The 16,988-nt window shown below is 39.7% G+C and overlaps 1 pseudogene; it reads right to left on the bottom strand.

The window, feature by feature from the left end:
• Positions 1–960: 960 nt before the first annotated feature.
• Positions 961–14,776, bottom strand: LOC125351162 (annotated as a pseudogene).
• Positions 14,777–16,988: the final 2,212 nt, after the last annotated feature.

Raw genomic sequence — 16,988 nt, 5'->3', positions numbered from 1 at the left:
GAAAGAGTAAAGGTATTAGTCAAATGAAAGTAATATTAAAGAAAAAATTATTTAAAGAGATGCAAAAAAAAGAAAGAAAAATACAGATAAACAACATAAAAAGAGAATAAAAAACAACAAGAACAAACAAACAATAAAGAGAAAAGGAGTCTTCCTTGTTTGTGTGGGCTCTTTCCAGCCTCTGGTTTCCTTGCAATGGTCTCTGGTCTGCTTTCCTGTGGCTTAGCTGGTTTGATTTGCCTTCAGTTTGCAGGGAGTAGGTCTTCTCAGACCCTGCTCCCTGGTTAATTAAATCCTAGCCCTGTGTGGTTCACATAGCTTGCAGGTAGGATTTGGTTACCTTCTGTGGTTGGGAGATGCTGAACAATCTCGGGAACTGTGGTTCCTCTCATCTGCTGTGAGGCTGCTACTTTTAACTCCCACTTCTGTCTATACTGGGGAGTCAGAAGGGCCCAAATAGAGCAGATACCTAAGTCTGGAGACTTGGGCTAAAAGGCTATCTAGACAGGGAAGTCAAGAGAAACTTATTCCCAGTTAACCACCAGAAAGACAAAAGTAGAGCTGTGCCTCAAGGGTTAAAGCTCTAGCCTTCAGCAAAAAACACAGGGACAGTACCCAGGCTTTAATTTCTAGACTAGGACTAGAAATAAAAAAGGAATTTTAGGGAAATGACTCAGAAAGAACAATTATAAAATAAATAATAGTGAAAGTATACTAGTGGAGATGATTGAATAAGTGCAGAATAGGGAGAAAGAACCAAAATATAGAGGAAAATTCAAATTTACCTGCCAGTGGCTAAAACAAAAGACTATACCATTACTAGATAAATGAGTATCACTAATTCATTGAATTAATTCCAACAATGTATACTAATATGAGATGAAAAAAGGAATGCATATTTAATCTCAACCATGTATTGATTTTACTGTACATGTAAGTTTCATATTAATAGGAATTGTTTCACCTAGTGTGTGTTTTGTCCCTAAGGCCATGCAGTACATTTCTATCTGGCCTCAACAAAATGATGTAGCACTTGGGGGCAAAGATAAAGCCTAGGAGCCCTGCACTGGAAGCCAAGATGGAGAAAACTTCTATAGCCACCATGACCTTCCCCTTGGCACTGTGGTAGACAGGGAGGAAAGTGAGCCACACACTGCAGAACACCAGCATGCTGAAGGTCAGGAACTTGGCTTCATTGAAGGTGTCAGGCAGGTTTCTAGCCAGGAAAGCCACAGTGAAGCTGGCCAGGGCAAGGAAAACCAGGTATCCTAAGACACAGTAGAAAGCAATGAGGGAGCCATTGTTACACAGGATGATGATGTGGCCAGGTTCTGAGTGTGCATCTATGTCAATGAAGGGTGGTGAAGTCCTTAGTCAGAGTATACAGAGAGTTACCTGTATCAGAGTGCAGATGGGAATGATGAAGTTAGGAGCCCCTGAAACCAGCAGCCACCTCATCCTTCTCCCTGGGAAAGTGACCTTGAAGGCCAGAACCACAGTTACAGTTTTGGCCAAGATAGCTGAAACAGCTACAGTGAATGCAACTCCAAATGTTATTTGCTGTAGAATGCAGGTGGCTGTTTTGGGATGGCCAATAAAGAGCAAGGGACAGAGAAAGCAGAAGATGAGGGAGATGAGCAGGATATAGCTGAGAGCCAGGTTATTCGCCTTGACAATGGGGGTGTTCTTATGTTTCACAAAGACTCCAAGAACAAGTGCTGTGAGTGTAGATAAACAAAGAGCCATACAGACCAAGGCCATCCCCAAGGGCTCTCCATAAGCCAGGAAACTTTCAGCTCTTTGGAGGCACTGGTTTCTCTGTGTGTTGGCATACTGATGATTTGGGCACTTCACACACTGCTCCATGTCTGGCGAGAAAGTCAAGTAACCATTAGTCCCTTTTCAGTACTTAAAAAGGAAATTAGGTAAACCATACATTGAGATAATTCTAACCTGTCAAAATTATTATCATAAAGGTAACTATTACAAAATATTACCAAACTTGTTCAGTATTATTTTATGTCTTCATCATATCCTGACACACATTCGTCCATTCTTTTTTTACCCACAGTGACTATTAGACATATTCTTTACTGCCCTTTCAAATATCCCCATAAAATTTTCTATACCAATTCATGCTGCCAGTTATTTGCCTTGTATGCAGTACTCAACCCACTCATCTAAAATTGTGCATAGCAAGCTTGCTCCTCCCTGTCTGTCTCTGTGCAAAACAAATAGGAGACAGGTAGCCCTTCCTTGCAGTAGTTATGTTTGTCCCTCCTACTTGCCTGTAAAGTGATGTGAAATTGAAAATCAAATTACTTTTTGAAGACATAAAGTCACGATTTCCAATAGTCTTGTGCCTGACTCTTACACAGAACTCAACCAACAGCACATTTGTTCTTTTGCAAGAACATTTCTGGACACTACGACAAAGATATGCAACATCTCTGTTTTCTTTGTATAGTAATGTTTGCTTTGACGAAAACGGAGACCATCTTTAAGAAGGCTTTGCATGTAAAGATGATTTGACCTACACCCTTTTGCCCCAAGTGCATGAGACTCTAGGTAAAACCTCAAGTATATGTGAACTAGCATTGATGTGAGGCAGGGCAATTAAACTAAGCCCAGCTGTAAACACTTCATTGTGGGCCCCCAACTTCCTAGACCTAGTGGCCTTTCAAACACTTCTGCCTCCTTGCTCAGACCCCTTATAAGCCTGATCTCAAATTCACCCCTCACACAACCCCCAAATCAGTGGGAAGGTCTGTGCCCTTCAAGGTTCTTCAATAAACAGTCCTCGCATGTTGACAATTGAGTGCAGCCTATTCCTTTTCCATTCTCCTACATTTTTCCCTAAGTATTAAAGTTCCATTAGTGATTACTTGAATCTATGTACATATAGCAATGTGGAAAAAATTAAAGATACACATAATTCAGAGCCTGTGATTTCTTTTTCAAGGAGCAGCATCACTCTGGTCACCACTAGATTGCTAAGTGAAGGAAAAAAAACTTTGATGCTGAAATTCTAAAAAATTAACCCTTGCGTTGCCTGGCTTGGGGGAAACTAGGAGAGAGTACAAATTTTCTCCCTGAGTTATGCACTTACCTGTCTCATTAGCCATCTCATTTTCTGAACAAGGAGTACAATCAAAACAACAGACAGCCTTTCCCTCCTGAGGAGATTTCCTGAATCCAGGATGACAACTCAGACTGCAGACAGAGTGAGGAGGCTGAGGAAAATCAGGTATGTATCAGTAACACTTCAAACGTGTACATGACACTCTGAAAATTCCATTGTTTTAAAGAATAAGATTATTAAGCATAGTATTTTATGCACATATATGTGGTCATTTAATTGAATGCTGGTATAGATTCCCATTCGTAAAACAAAAGGCTTATGTTTTATAACTTTGATCTCTATCTAACCTTTTGAATTATTGAGAGTTGTAGAGATCAAAGGTAAAAAAGTAAGTCCTAGTGGCTGGCCCTATGGAGTTTCTTGAATTCATGTTATTCTTTGTTATTGTATACTTTTTTGCAGCTGATGAGTAGTGAGGAGGAAAAGTCATCTTTGAAGCATTGAAAGTATGCTGCAAGGTAATTCATAAGCCTCTCTTTTTCAGGGTTATTTGAACCCTAGGCTCAGCTTCTTCTTCTAATTTGTCTAGTAGCCATGCAGTGTCAATCTTGTTTATAAAGCTCATGCTCCTTCAATTTACCAGTGACTGGAACTGCCACGAGATGAAGCAAAATAAACCTTTACAACATATAAAATGACTGTTACTTTGTCACAGCATAGATACCTCCTTAGTGAAATGTAATTTAGCTGGGCACCAGTGGCTCATGAGTATAATCCTAGAAATCAGGAGGCTGAGATCTAAGAATGGTACTTCAAAACCAGCCTGAGGAGGAAAGTGCTTGAGACACTTATCTCCAATTTACCACCAGAAACACTGGAAATAGTGCTGTGGCTCAAGTTGTAGAGCACTAGGCTTAAGATGAAGAGCTCATGGACAGCTCCCAGGACTAGTTCAAGCCCCGTGACTGAAAAAATTTTAATTCATATTTTATGATAATATTCTCAATAAACATTGAGAAACACAATGGTAACTTATTTTATTAATGTAATTTTGTTTTCAATGTGATGTATAGAGAAGTTAAATTTACATTTGAAGGTAGTGTGAATTCACAGTCTGGGCCCTGCCTTTGAAAAGTTTTGTTCAAGATTAGGATTCTACCAGTTGAGGCAAATCTCCACTTGAGCTATTTTGTAGTTAAAGGAAATAAAGGCCTCATAGATTTCTCTACAGAGTTGACATGACCTGTAACCTGAGATCTAAGGCTGACAGCAGCACGAGAAGACGGAATAACAAGTACGTGGCACAGTGCCCAGCCATTTTCAGTTATTCTGTTCCTTTCCTATGCAATAGTCCATCATACAATTTCTTAAGTTGGAAATATTTAAAGGTAAAATATTAGTTGTTAGTGAGTACATATGGTATAAATTTGTGTATGTATGTGTGTGTGTGTGTGCGTGTGTGTGCCATAACTAAGTATTGAACTGAGATCTCAGCGTAGGTCTTGTATGAAATTTGTTGCTTACAGCTAACCCTAGTGATTGATCCAGAGATCCTATTGATGGTTAATTGGTGATGCATCTCACAGGTTATCATGCTAGGACTGATTGGAAAACGTGATATTTAGAACTCAGCCAGGTATGTAGCTAGTGTTACAGGAGTAAGTTGCCAGCACCTACCCAGGTACAGAATTTAAGGATAAATTTTTCTTACTAATATATTCTGAAAATCATTACAAAGTTATCCAGCACACCTCTGTAGTTCCTATGGCCCACTGTACCATATCTTCAGATAAAAATAGTTGATGGCCTTGTAGAGTATATGGAGAAAACTTTCCTACTTTCACTTTAAATCCAAGACCTTCTGGAAAATTCCAAATATTCACAATATCAAACTCTGGCTCCAATTTCTTTTCATCATGCAAAAACACTTCATCTCCAGCAGGGTTGTGAAATTGGATGTTCTTCAGAAAAGGATGCAACTAAAAGAGATACATTGATTGAGGGTGAAGTCTTTCCAAGTGTTAAAAGGTAAGACCTGAACTAAGAAAAGCTCCTGATTGCTTTAAATATTCTGCTTCAGAATTCAAGAATATCAGAGGCATGTAATGAAGTATGCCAGAGGAAAATCTACAGAAGAATAAAAATAATATTTAGGAAGCTTGCCCACTCAATAAAGAAATAGAAAGCCTCTTTCAAACAGAAACAAATCCCATGTATATAGTCACGAGTGACACAATTTTCAGTAGCCTATCTACAGTTTTCGATGACCAGTACCAGTAATTTTGTGAATGTCTGTATTGTGAATTTTGTAAATTTTGAATAGGTAAAGTAGAACTCAACTGGATTATTCATGAAAATATAGATAATTACATATAGGAGGTCATCATTTGCAATTACATGAGAAATGCAGAGGGAAATGGTGATTTTGCAGTTTTCAAAACATTAGAGATTAGGATGTTGATGTTATTTGTAACTAAAAGAATTTTAGAAGCAAGGAATACAACTTGTCCTTGTTAGTGGCCTCCGTTCCCTGAAGAGCACATGAACACATGCCTAGAGAATTTCACAGACATTTAAATAAGTATAGGTTTTTGGGTTTTGGAAAAATACTTGAATTAGTTAATTTCATAAGTTAGATACATCTCTACAAAATGACTTTCTTCATGGTGTGTGCAATCCAACACAGAAGGCCCTACCTTTGCAGGGGAAAGCACGGCCCATTTTCTCGTTTCCATTGTTTGTACTTCTGTTTGATGATGAAGCATCTCATGGAGAGCCTGGGCCACAGAATACACAGTGTTGTATATATTGTAGCTGTTTGCAGACATAGTCATCTCAAAAATGTGCCCAGGCAACCAACCCAAGGAGGCATTATGAGGACAACTTTCCAACATGACACAGTCAGATTCAGAATCTGAGCAATTAAAAGAGAGAAACCACAGCTTAGCAAGGAAAAAGTCTTCTGGATATTTGGAAGGCTTAACTGCATTGACAAAATTTGTGAATCCAGAAACCTCTGGGTGATAGTGTGTAAAAATAAGATGTGCATGCAGTGAACCTAGAATAAAGTATTTTTTCCTCAAAGTTGAGTCCCACTCTGAGTTCATGATAAAAACTTTGCCTTTCATTAAAAATTGTTCAACACACATCATTACATGATTTAGGAATTCATTATCAGCATATATGATGACGACATTTGCTGAAGATTTATTTATCTGGCTGTAACTTCCCATGAATTTGAAAATATTTAAAATGACCTGTTTTGGAAATGATAGCTCAATGTCCACACAAACTCTATTCTTGGCCATCTCTTCTTTCAATGCAGGAAGAATCCACAAATCATTCTCATCCTGTAATGTTAAAAGTCCCACCCAATTCCAGCTGAAGTGAAGCAATAATAAGACCATGGCAGTGGCTATCGATGTATCCTTTGGGGCCATCTGATATAGACCAGGAAACTTGTTCTTGTCTCTCAGGGTATGATCAAAAGGCCCAGTGGTAAGCTAAAGGGAATGAAATTAGGATGGTTCGTGAATGCCACGATTTCCATCTATCATAATCACAGACATGATTATACTGTATAAACATGATGTAGGTGAAAGGTAGGCTTTCCTTTTAATTTCTGAAAAACAATTAAATTTACCAATTATTTTACAACATATAAATTTGTTTCTGTGTTGCCTCTTCATTTTTGTCAGTTATCATCACCTCCTCTTCCATATCTCCACCCCCTGTATTCTGACTTCAGTAGTTCCATTTTCACACATGTACATTGAATCTTACATTGTATTTGTCCACCTATCTGCTTCTTCTTCCTCTGCCACTTTCCACATCCCCATAACACTGAACCCCTCTCAGAGAATATATGCTTCAGTATTCTTTTTTTTCCTTTTCTTTTTCTTTTTCTTTTTGCCAGTCCTGGGGCTTGAACTCAGTGCCTGAGCACTGTCCCTGGCTTCTTTTTGCTCAAGGATAGCACTCTGCTACTTGAGTCACAGAGCCACTTCTGGTTGTTTTCTATATATGTAGTGCTGGGGAATCAAATCCAGGGCTTCATATATACAAGGCAAGCACTTTTGCCACTAAGCCATATTCCCAGCCCTTGCTTCAGTATTCTTCGGTTCATTGTTTACACTGTCTATTTTTAAGGGAAGTTGCACCATAAAATTCTATCCTGATAAGTACCATAATTTAGCCAGAGTAATCATGTATACATGGAAGTGAATCTGAGTGTTCCATATTTTTTAATATTTCGTGTCCATATTTTAGACATTACATTACACATGTGAAAGCACATACATACTTTCTGAGTCTGACTTAATTCCAAATATCTTACACCTGAGTGTGCATGTATGTGTGTTTCTTTATGTGTGTGGCAGTACAGGTCCAGGAAATCAGTACCACATGCACTTCTTGCCTTAGTCCCTCAAAGGTAGCACTCTACTAATTGAACCACACATTACTGTCTGCTTTGTTCTCATTAATTTTTTCTCATTAATTAGGAATACGTTTTTTTTTCGATTTCCTGATTTCCTAAAGAAAAGTAATAGTAAAATTTAACCCTCTAGGAAAGTCCATTTGTCTGCTGTAAGTTTTCCATAACCTTTTCTAAAACAATGGGACTATACATATACAATTCTCTTTGAGGATTTACACTTTGACATGACAAAATTTTATAGATTCATAAATCCAGCCTCTTCTTACCATTCTCTCCTAACACCTGAATTGACACCAAATTATACATTTCTAGTATCCTTCCCCCCTCCCACTCTCACCTGTGGAAACCTGTAGATGGCCAGCAGTGTCCCAATCAGGGAAGATATTGCTCCTGAAGTTCCTGTAATGACTGCCATAGACTTGCTCTCTCTCATACAGTTATAGTTTGGAATCTTGTACTTCCCAAAGAGGCAAATGAAAGGATTTTTAAATAAGGTCGATGTTCCATATCGAATATCATAGATATCAAATCCTAGTGTCAAGTTATGTAAAAGATCAGGGTTTTTGTTGATCTCTTCAACAGCAAAAGCCAAGGCCAAAACAAGCTGGTAGTTCTTGATGGAAAACCTGCATAATGGACATAGATATTCAGGAGGGCTATTCCAAGCTTATAACTTTGATGGAATGAATGTTCGCTCCTCTGACAATAAATATGTTAAAACACTATTGTTACTCCGGATGGAAGATGAATGTCATGTCTTGTGCTTGTATATAGGATTACATAAGGACATGAAAGAAATTTGTCAGTCTACTTCAGAAATTTAGTTAAGAGAGAGAGATTGCTTGCTTTTCACTACCACACACAGAGCACAGCAGAAATTTTCCATTAATCATAGAGAAGGCTTTCATGAAACACTCAATATTTTGTTCCCTTCACCTTGGAAAACAATCTCCACCTGTTTAAAATTTGTGTTTTAAGCCTCCCAGTTTATGTTATGTAGTTATATGGCAGGTTGAACTAACTATTTACAATTTAATAGCATCTTTCAGAAGCAAAGCCTCATTTAATAGACAAAGCCTTATTCTATAGGAAGCTGTGTTTATTAACCCAACTTAATGACCAGCTCTTCCTGCAATTTGAAATTTAATAAGAGCTTAAATATCAGATGGGGGAATTTTTTATTTATGTAGGGATACCAAATTCAATCCACCAACTCTAAGAAACTAATTATTGAGAGAGGAACCTCCAACAAGGGTGATGCAGAAAGAATTGTGAGGAAGGTTTACATTTAAATCTATATTCCAAAGCCATAACTGGAAATTGCACAAATCCCTACTCTATTCCCAATATATTTAGTTTGAGATACTGGAAAGAAAAAACATTAAGGAGTAAAGAAGATAATAGAATTTTTTATGTTTTGTCATATTTATGTGTGCAATGTGTGTGTGTGTGTGTGTGTGTGTGTATGGTACATTCTAAAGAAATGAATGTGATGAATTTAACACACCTTGTTCAAAGTAGGAATCAGTGGAAGCAACATGGAAATACAAATTATTCAAAATGGACAGAAAGAATGCATAGAAATAGAAAAAAAGGCAAATAAAGGAAGATAAGTTTTTCCAGAAAATAAGCAGGCTACAGGGCAGATAATGAAGAGACAGTTGTATTTATTTTTTTAAAATACAATTTTAAAAACATTTAGGAGAAGAATAAAACATAGACAAGGCAATCCATGAACATTATGAGAGTAAGTAAAGATTAGTAGAAGAATTCATGGCATGTACAAGGAGACATAAATGAATATCAGATGGAAAGGGGTCCAATGAAAATATTGTCTTTGGGAAAATGACATGAGAGATTACACAGATAAACCAAGGAAATACAAGAGTGCATAAAGACCCAAAGAACACTTCAGGAAAGTGATGGAAGCCACAAAAATTAATCAAGTATAGGGAAAGAAATCAAGAGTAGAAATTCTTGACAACGGAATACAAGACATAGAAGACAGAATAGATAGAAAGGGGAGAAACTTTTCTAGAACAGATGTAAGAAACAATGAAGGAGCAGGCAAGAATTTCAGGGATCAAATAAAAGACCTAATTTAAGACTAAGTATTCAGGAAGAAGACTGTACGATGATAGATGTAGGTAACATATTTAACAGAATTCTCCCAGAGAGGTCCTTTACCATGAAAAAATATAGACACATTCAGGCTCAAGAAGCCATAGAAGTCCAATCTAACCAGACCAGAATAAAACATTCTGTTGTCACATTGTTATTCCCACAGGATCAGTAGAGACCAAGGAAAGAATTCTGGAAGCTATCAGAAAGAAGCAATTGGTTGCTTATAAAGGAAAAACTGTTAGAAAAGTACAAATTTTTCATCTGAGCCTATGAAAGCAAGGAGAGTTGAAATGGAGTATTCCACAGCTTACAGGCAAATAACAAGTAGGACGTACCCAGCAAAGCACCCTTTCATTTGAAGGACACATGTAAAATTGCATAAAAAGGAAAAATTGAAGTAATTTTCTACAGGAAACTAGCAAAGAAAGAAAAGCAAAGATGTCCTACATATAGAAAGCCATCCAGAACATGATAGTAGCAGAAAAAAAAGGTCCCTGCTGCGATAATAAGATAAAAATAATAAGAAAAGATAAGGGGCTGGGAATATGGCCTAGTGGAAAGAGTGCTTGCCTCATATACATGAAGCCCTGGCTTCGATTCCCATTTACCACATATATAGAAAATGGCCAGAAGTGTCGCTGTAGCTCAAGTGGCAGAGTGCTAGCCTTGAGCAAAGGGAAGCCAGGGACAGTGCTCAGACCCTGAGTCCAAAGACCAGGAATGGCAAAAAAAAAAAAAAAAAGAAAAGAAAAGATAAGGCACAGACACCAAATAAGTGAACAACATGGGTGGGGTTACTAAATACTTCTCAATAGAATTAAAACTCCAAGTACATGACAGATTGAGAAGCTGTCCATCTGCTGTCTACAAGACACCCTTCTTGCCAACAGAAATTACATGCTTAAACTGAAAGCCTGGAATAAAATTTTCAAGGAAATGATCCTCATAAAGTGGGTGGAGTCAAGATCCGCAATTACAAAAATTCACTGAAAGTCCAGATGAATGGGATTGCTTTCTAAATGAAACATTTCTGCATGACAAAGGAATACCTACAAGATAAATAGGCCATCAAATGAGAGAAGGCCTTTAATAACTGTGCTTAAGACAGTGGCCTCATTCCTAAAATATACTGAAGTCAAAACACTAAACTCAACACAAAATAAATCTTCAAACAAAAAGAAAAAACCCAACTAATAAATGGAAATACTGAGAAATGTAGCATTAATCTAAGCCAGACTCAAAGAAACGTAGGTTACAGGGTTGCTCTCTTTGTAACCAAAATGTGTTCATAATTTATATCTACAATATATTTACAAGTAACTCCACCGGATGGTAAAAGGCAAAAACTTACACTTAGACATGGCAAATTATACAGGATTCTACACATTCACATAGTGAGATCAAGGGGAATATTCTCAAGAGAAGATCACAAATGCGATAGCTTTATGTGTAAGATCTTAAAATCATGTTTGTTGAAATGAACCCCCAAGTCTATGGCCATACCACCCTGAATGTGCCTGATCTGATCTGAAATGAACCCCCAAGAAATGTAAACATGAGATTTTTGTATTTTGCTTTTCCATTTTGTTCTTGGTTTTCTCTTTGTCACTGGTTTTTATTTATTTCTTCTATGTAAGTTAATCGGTTTTGGTGAGGTTAAGGAGGAGTAGAAAAATGGTCAGACAAATGATGGATGAAGACAGCAGTGATACATACTAGACCTTAGGTTGAAATTCAAATATAACACTTTCAGGGAGGTATTCATGTGGGAAAATCTGAGAGAAATAAGGGAAGAGGTGCATGATTAAAAAGGAAATGTACCCATTATCTGACTTATGTATCTGTAATCTCCCTGTATATCGCCTTTAAAATGACAATATGCAAAATAATAAAAGGAATTAGAATAAAACACTCCATACAGAGGAAGTTTCTTTTTTCTTAAAAAAGAAAAACCACAGTAGTATCTATAACAGATCACTTGAAATAGAGTTTAAGGAAAGAATCAAAAAGTGACAATTTCTTTTTTTTTCCAAATTTTTATTATCAAACTGATGTACAGAGAGGTTACAGTTTCATACGTTAGGCATTGGATACATTTCTTGTACTGTTTGTTACCTTGTCCCTCATACCCCCCTCCCTCCTCCCCCTTTCCCTTCCCCCACTGGAAGTGTTCAGTTCACTTACCCCAAACAGTTTTGCAAGTATTGCTTTTGTAGTTGTTTGTCTTTTTTTACCCTGTGTCTCTCAAATTTGGTATTCCTTTTCAATTTCCTACTTCCAATACCAGTATACACGGTTTCCAATATACTCAGATAAGATTATAGAGATAGTGTAGATACAACCACAGGAAGGTGATACAAGAACATCATCAATAATACAAGCTACAGACACACATGGGACGTTGAAAGTAGTTACAACTGTGATATAACAATCATTTCCATAACATGGAGTTCATTTCACTTAGCATCATCTTATGTGCTCATAAGGGTATAGCTATTGGGCCTTGTGATGCCCTGCTATGACTTGCCTAAACCTGTACTAATTATTTGGGTCTGGCAAAAAGTGACAATTTCTTAATGCCATGATGAAGGAGTCAAATTAACAAGGTGAAATTGTAATTCTGTTTCTTCTCACACTAATTGAGCATTGAACTATATTAGGAAAATTTAAGGTAGTCCACAATACAACACCAGCTGGAGATTTCACAGAGAGATCTTCTCAACAAAATCAACAGGAAGGCCTCATAATTAAATTTCACCAATAATCTGATGAACACCACATATATAAACTGATTATTTCAATGAAATTCTATTGAATAAACACTGTTCATCAGAATACTGAACATTGTCCAGGAGAGTTGATGGCTAGAAGACAATACAAAAGTATATTGACAAAACAAAAGTATATTGAGCACACATGCAGACCACACTGTTGTAATGCTACAAATTAAGAAGAAAAATAGGCACATGACATGAAAAATCAAACAAATTATTGTGCAATAGTTACTAAATACTTAGATAAAATTTAATTAAAAACATAAGATTATGCGACATGAAATTAATTTCAAGTTATGGAAATAAGTGGTTTATCGTTGTTGTTATTTTCAATGTATTGTGTGAAATTATGCCATTTTCTTCTGTCTTTCTTGCCCAGGATTTTACCCCTCATGTCACAGTTACTGATTTTGGTAACCAGGGTATTGTATATAGGTATATTGGAACTTGGGAAGGGAAGAACATCAAAATGGAAAGAAAAAGGATAAAAGACAAACCAGTGCAACAGCCACACTTATAAAACTATATGCTGTAAACGAACTGTAAAAGACATGGAGGGGGGAGGGAAATAGGGAGGGGAAAAAGTGGGAGAAAAATGAGGGAACAAGTTGAATAAGTAATGTACTCTCTGCCTTATGTATGAGATTGTAACCCCTATGTGCATCACTCTCACAAAAACTAAATCAAAAAAATTAAATTATGCATGCACCAGCGCACCCCTGCCCCAGCAGGCACCCTGGGGCTGGTAAGCATTCGACCTCTGGCTGAGGCGCTTGCACAGACTATCTGAATGGCAGACTCATTCGTGGTCATATGCAATACTAGCTTAGCAAGCTCACCTGGGCATAAGCACATGCACCCCCCCCCCCACAGCAGAGGTGCAGGGAGGCTGCAGGCTCCAACTTCCCCCACACCCCTGCCAATATTTGAACCCACTTGGGGTCACACATACCACCCCTCAGCAGAGGCACGAGAGGGCACAACACCCCCCAACATCCTGGGACCACGTGCCCCCAGCAAATGCATGCAAGCTCACACACACACACCCACCAGCAGCTTGGGATTCAAACGCACGCACCCCCCAGTATGCCCACACAGATTAGCATCCTAGCCCGCCAGCAGGAGGGCCCTGGCACCTGCTCCCCTGTGGGAGTGCACAGGTGGGCGTGCTGCCCCTTGGCAGCAACACTTGCTCTGATAGGCACACTCCAGAGCCACAGCAACTAGCAGGAAAAGAAAAACAATGAGAAAAATCTCCATGCGATGCTGAATTGGCAACCCAAAAATCCCCAAGAGGGGCTCACAAGGGTCAACACTTCACAGTGGCAGAGCACGAACCCACAGAGAAAGCCACAGAACCTACCCACCCTTAACTGCAGACAGAGTGACCAAGTTGGCAGCAGCCGAGGCAGGCACACTCACCACTCACACATAGGCCAGAAAGGTACAATGGTGAAGCTCGAACCCAGAGCCCAAACCTGGAGCCAGGACACAAGTCCTGGCTGGTGGACCAGCGGGAACCAGCACAAAGCCAAGCCAAGGACACCACTTACAGGACACCAATAGGATGTGCAGAGGGGAATCAAGAATCCACAACTCCTTCATTTCAGATGCGTACATCACAAAGAAATATTACAAATTTTATGAAAGGTCAAGCCAACTCACCAGCTCCAAAAACCAGTGAGACCAAAGAGGAGATGGAGAATTTAAAAAATTAAAAAAAAAAAAAAAAAAAAACTTCAGGCTATAATAGCAGAAATTACCAAAAACATCAGGAATGAATTCCAAAAACAATTTCAGGAATAGAGAAAGGAATTCTCAAAGGAACTTCAGGAAGTGAAGAAAGAAATGGAAGTAAAAATAGACACAGCCCAGTCCTCTTTTAAAGAAGATCTTAACATCCTGAGAACCGAAATGCATGAAAAAATAGATTCAAAACTCAACTCATTAAGAGAAGAAATTACTACATTGAGAGCTGATCAGGGAACCATAAACAGCTCACTTGCCTCAATGCAAACTGTTGGGGACAGCTGTGCCTTTAAGAGGCCACAGCTGGCTTTAGCCTGTCCTTTCTCCTTCGACTTTTAACAGGAAGAGAAGCCCCCAACCCCTGGGGCGAGCACGTGTGCAATGGCAGGGGGACCCCAGAAACCCAATCCTTGGGGTGCTGGGCCTCCGCCCACAAGGGAAGTCCCCTGACATCACTTGACTGACAGCCCTCGTGGCCAACCTGTTGTCCCTCTCTTGTGCCCGCCCTTCAGGGTATATCTGTGCCTCCTCATTTGAATAAATTAGATGTCCTTGAGGCGGTCTCCGAGACCACTGCGCGATTGTGTCTTTCCTTGGGCTGGCGAGCATGGGGTCTCGCGACCACACGGGAACTGAGGCTCACCAGGGACCACGCTTCCGTGTCCAAATCCTACTGGCCGGGGGACGTGAGAGACTTAGTATGGATCCCACACGAAAGAGATAGGTAAGCCCAGGACCCCTCTCCACGTGGATGGGGAGGGGTAGAGCGAAGCCTGGCAATTGGCGGCCCAAATGTGGGGGCACAGAACCCACTCAAGTAAGCCCGTGGCTTTCGGTAGCCCTCGGGAAAATTGGAGAGAATGAATTCTCCGGGCATGTGGTCGCCACCGAAAGAAAAGGTGGTGCAAAACTGATTCGTGTCCAAGAGACCGGATTGAATTTTGGCAAGGGCCAAGGGCCGAGAGATTTCTGCAGCCAGCGGGGCGGCACGCAGCCCTTATGTGTCTTGGGGCGCCAGGCGGCAGCCGTGGCTGCGTGCTTGGGGTCCGGGAAAAGCGGCATGAATTCTGCGTCCTGCCGCAAGAGATCGCAGCCCCAGCAAGGTTGAGACATGGCGAGCATAGACTCGCCGGGCGTCTGGAGCAGTTGCCTTCATGCCAGCACCTGTTTTTCTCCCTGCTCTGGGATCGCCGAGAGGCAGCGGCATGAGCGCCGGGACCGGCGAGGCCCAGGCAGCTGTGGGCGACGCTGAGCTAGGCCGCGTCCCAGGGCACAGAGCTGTGCGCACTCTCTCCACCCCCAAAGCCGGCCCCAAACCCACTGGATTGGATTATATGGCTGCTGAAAAGAGACAGGATCTTAGGTTTCTGTTATCAGTGCTTGCTAAATAGGGATAATCTTCTCCCCGCCCCCACCCTTGCTGGTGGGCCCGCGGAGGCTTTTGAGCGGAAACTGCTTTATGTTCCCTCCCCCTGCCCCACCTCTGAGGCCTGGGAAGGCTGGATAATCTGCTATAAAGGAGACAAAAGGGGTTCTCAGTTTTTTGTCAATGTTCGCCAGTCAGAGACTCGTTAATTCTGAGTTTGCGGGCTAAATTCTAAACGTGGTTAACAGATAAAAAGGATTCCAAATTTTCCCGCCGCCCGCGAATGGGTGGGGACTCAAGAGATGGACAGACCTCCGGTGACTCTCTCGCTGCAGCTGGGCGTGGTTAGCGCCTGCGTCTGTGAAAAAAAAAACCCGCTGTGCTTGCCTGCATGTTTTCTCTGTGTTAAACTCGCAGCTACAGAGTGAGAGAACAAGAAAAAAGCCCCAGATTTCCGACAAAAACAAAGTAATTGGAGATATTTTTAAAAGGTGAACAATAGTTCTGATACAGCAATAAATAATTTGGTTGGATTTCCTATAATTACCAGCTCAAAGATACCAGAAATCAAAAGAGTTTTTCTAAATGGTTAAAAAGGTTTGCTTGCCTGATGTGATTTGATCCTGTGACACTCTTGTAATTTGGAGATATTAGAAAAAACAAAATGCTGAGGCCAAAATCCCTTGTGTTTAAATCTTGGTAAACACGATCAAGTTATCTTGGATATTAGTCTGATGGCTCTGATACTAAATTTCCATGTGAGACTCCTATCTTAAGTTATATATAATCAGGCAAGCATTTAAAGTATGTTTAATTAACTATAGGAATAAGAGTAAACTCTCGTTAACCCTGTATGTATACAAAATATGGCAAAATAAGCTAATAATTCTCACTAATTTATTAAAAAGCTAAATGAATAAGTGCCTCTAAATTTGTAATTATGATTCCTGCATTAAGAAAAAAATTGTCATTTGAGTTCAAAGTCTTTCGGATGCAAACAAGGCTAAGACAAAGGCCTAAAAGTACATTCCTAAATGGAAAATTAAACAATCATAGTGCCAATATATTGCCTGATCACAGGCACCATAGCTGATAAAAGCTACAGAGTTATCTTGGGATTTTATAACTAGGAAAATCTCTTAAAATCATCACCCTGCTTAAGCCAAAATAGCATCTGCCTACAAGGCTAGGGAATACTCAGCAACCAACCAGAATATGCTGGAGGATTTAAATGTTCTCAACCAGTGTACTTTTCTGGCTTATGCCCAGGATATATTTTATGTCATTCATGCCAAACAGCTCTGAGAACTTGTCAATACTTTGCTTGATCTTTTCAAAAGTCTCTTTTTAACAGAGTAACATCTCCCTAAAGTCACCACCTGGAAACTTGCCGTCCAAGGCCATCCTCATTTTTCCATACTACTGTGCCAAACTACAGGGTGCCCAAATGAGACC

This window comes from Perognathus longimembris, chromosome 5 (genome assembly GCF_023159225.1).
Source record: "Perognathus longimembris pacificus isolate PPM17 chromosome 5, ASM2315922v1, whole genome shotgun sequence".
Lineage (NCBI taxonomy): Eukaryota > Metazoa > Chordata > Mammalia > Rodentia > Heteromyidae > Perognathus > Perognathus longimembris.
This window is presented reverse-complemented; position numbering and strand designations above follow the sequence as displayed.